We start from the raw sequence: 3,727 nt of genomic DNA on the forward strand, positions 1-3,727 counted from the left end.
CCTCCGCAATATGAATCTGCAGGGGTGTTGGTTGTATTCTAGAACAGCCACATTGCCAGTTCACGTGTGGCTATGGTGAGGTGCATAAACAGGATGGACTGGTATCCATTATATGAACTCAGGTCTGTTCTAGGAGACTTTTTCCCCGGGAAAGTCTGAAAACCACTGCCTGACTATCACTGTAATATTATAATGTAAATATTTATTAAAGAATTACAAGTGTTGCCTTTCTCCAGATTGACCCCTAGGGGGCCTTGACAAATACATGCACGCACACACACACACACAAATTGATTTCTGCAATGCTCCAGTCTTTACAAACATCCACCTGCCTTTATCACATGCAGCCTGAGGTTCTATGAATCTCTGAAGTTAGCTCACTGCTTTATGGCTTTGCATTGGTCTTCCTGTTCTGTTGTTGCAGTGTATCTTCAATCTAATGTTATGGGAATGATGGGGGAATCACCTTCTGGACACCATAAACGTTGAAAGACTGGGTGGAAATGGAAGGTGTGTATAAAAAATGTAGCTAAATTAGCCAATATTTATGATGTTTCAGAACAATGTTAGATCAGAATGGTATGCGTGTGCACCTGTGTGCGTACATGCTGTGTTATAAGTTTGTACCAGACCCTAATAATACTCTGTCCTGCTTGCAGTCATACATTTTTAATTCTCTACAGCTCACCACTTTTCTTCTTACAGGTTCCTTCTGTGTCCATTGCCAGTTCTGATGATTCCATGCCCTTTTAAATGGTCACAACAGATGTTTTCCTTGTTCTCCCTATTCTCCCCCATATTTTCCCCAGCAGCTAATTGACCTTACCACCATCATGATCTTCCACAGAGACCCCTTGACATCAATGTATAGGTCACATTTCACCTACCAGTACCTTTTCTAATTACATTTCACCACCCACCCACCCCAATCTTCCTGGAACTAGTTTATATTTTTGAATTAGAAATTAGCAAAATAAATAGGAAAGCTATCATAGTTTTATAAAGGAAAAAAAAACACTGCATCCTACCTTTGGATGTCTTTGCAGTTTAATCACACTTAAATTGATTTCTGCCTGATATAAGGTATTTTGCAAAATGGAAGACTAAATAAAACAAACCATTTAAAAATCAAGAAAAGAAAGCAAGACACAAGAAGTCTCAGGAATCAAGAGCTCTAGTGGAGAAATCCTTTTTTTAGGAAAAGAAAAATTACGGTGCAAAAATTAACAGAATGCACTCATTTTTCTAGCTCAGCTATGATAACATGCTCCCATTTGCAGAAGTTAATGGATGGATTGAGGAGAAAAATTAGGTCAGTGGAAGTAAAATTAACAGAACTCTTCATCCTTGAAGTTCATTGAATGAAGACACTAGGGGGCTTTTCGCACGCCTTCAAAATCGCACAATGGTTGCCAATTGAAAACACTATTGATTTGCCGTTATGCACAACGTCGTTGACAATCTGCCACACACCTGAAACCGATCCGCAAAAAGCGCTTCCTTGTAGCGCTTTCAGGGAAATCCCCAAAAGTGGATTCACCCTCCGGAAAGCGATACACTCCTGCAACCAATCTGCAACACTAGCGAAAAAGACCTGTGCGTTAACATTGTTGCGGTTTCTACAAAGTCCCTCCCCCTGGCTCTCTCCTCTGATCTTCCGGCGAAGCGATCGCCATTTTTTTTTCTCCAAGCGAGCGGGGATAAACGCACCAGCGAGCCTCTTTCTGTTTAGAAGCTTCCCCAGCTTCAGTCCCTCCCCAGAGTCACTAAGCACAAACAACACTTTGGACACAAACAACAGAGAAGCCCGTTTGCTGATGTATTTTCCCTTTATTTTTTAAACTGTTTTCGGCCGAAAATCGGGCCCGTGAGAGGGGGGGGGGATTTTTTTTTTTCACTCGGAGGGAGCGTGGCAACGATCAAACGACAGCTCAAACACACCGGGCAGCTGGATGGGTCTCTCCGTTGCAACGAATCAACACAGATTCGTTGCAATGGGTGTGTTTTTTTTTTTTTAACTTTCTTAAAGGGAAAGGGGCTGTTTGGGAGCATGCTAACGGCTGCCCATTGGCTGCTTGACGGCCAGGGGTGGGACGAGCTTGGCAATAGCGCTTCCTTTCTAGCGATTTTTGCCGAGACTGGAAGCCTGTGGGAAACGCTACAAAACGCAACTGGATTCCACTACAAAGGCAGGTATGCATAACGATGAATTCCACTATTTTAAATGGCGATTTTTCATTCAGCAACCAATTTGCTACAAAGATCCCGGTGCGGAAAGCCCCTAGTTCTGTCCTCCTGCATACATCATGTACTTTGTAGCCTGTAGCACAATATGCCAACTGGCATAACAGCAGGAAACACACCCAATTAATCAACCAGCCTATCTCCAGTAGACTTATTTGATAACCAATGAGTAAACCTAATTCATTAGAGAATCACTCAATGCCAGGGCAGCTATACATCCGGCAAGTTCTGCAAGAGCTCTGAGGTCTTATGTAATATGTCAGTAACATTACTGCCTGGATTTCTTCTTATGTTCTTTGCGTACCTAATTTAAATTTTTGATTAAAAAACAACAGCAGATAACTGTGTGCTAATCCTCAACTGATAATTAGACCTGAGAAAATGCGTTGACAAATGCTTGAGGTAAACTTTTCACCAAGGGAGGCAAAACAGATTCTCATAGACACATCAAAACGGCAGCACAGCCGGCAATTTCACATAGCAGCCTCCATCCTATGCACAACTTTTGTAGTGGGCTTTTAACAGCGGATTCCTGGGAGTAGGCCCCACTGAACAGACCGTTTAGACCACTGCTATTTCCCCTGGAGCGCTGAATTATATCTGGATTAAGGTGACCAGATTTTAACATTGGTAAAGCGGGACACCATTGACAGGGAGGGGGGGGGGTTCTTGATTAAAAATTTGGTCTATATGGAGCAACAAAAATTTTCACAGAACACATAGAACGCAAAAATAGTATTGTAATACATACATACATACATACATACATACATACATACATACATACATACATACATACATTAATTTCAACATAAGTACAATTTGCTAGGTACCCCTAGATGTCCCTCCAAAAGTGGGACAATCAGGTCATCTTAATCTGGTTGCCAAATATAATTCTCATTTTCTTCCAGCGTGTGGTTTAAATGCGAGGTGCTGCCGTGAGTTATTGCGCGTAGGAAGCGGGCAGCGTTTGCCTCCTCCGGGCTGACGCCGAAGCCGCCCCTAAATGGCTCTGCTCCGGACAGCTTGGCATGGGGGGGGGGGGGGCGCGTGAACATCGAGCACGAGCTGCCGCCTCCCGGCACAGTGATTTGCAGCCTCCTCGCCTGTGATGTCAGTTCGGCAAGCTGACTAAAGAGCGCCGAGCGCACTGCACAGTCTGGGCAGAGCCTCCACCCCCCCCCCCCCCCGTCCTCGCTGGCTCTCCATTGGGCCATTACGTAAATGTCAGCAGCCGTCTCTTCTCTCCTCCTCCCGCTCTGCCTAGTTATGCAATACCCAGCGCATACATCTACTGTACCACACACACCGCTCCAACCGGGCTTGGAGGGAGGAGGGAGAGGAGGGAGGGGGAGCGGAGTTCAATTCAAGTCTGGTCCTGCCCTCCTTCCTTACCTCCCGGAAACCTCTATTGGCTGCTCTCTGGAAAGCCCTGAGCTCTGATTGGAGCTGGGCGGCCGCCAATCATTGCAAAGGCTGGCAT

The sequence above is a fragment of the Paroedura picta genome, chromosome 7 (assembly GCF_049243985.1).
Source record: "Paroedura picta isolate Pp20150507F chromosome 7, Ppicta_v3.0, whole genome shotgun sequence".
Lineage (NCBI taxonomy): Eukaryota > Metazoa > Chordata > Lepidosauria > Squamata > Gekkonidae > Paroedura > Paroedura picta.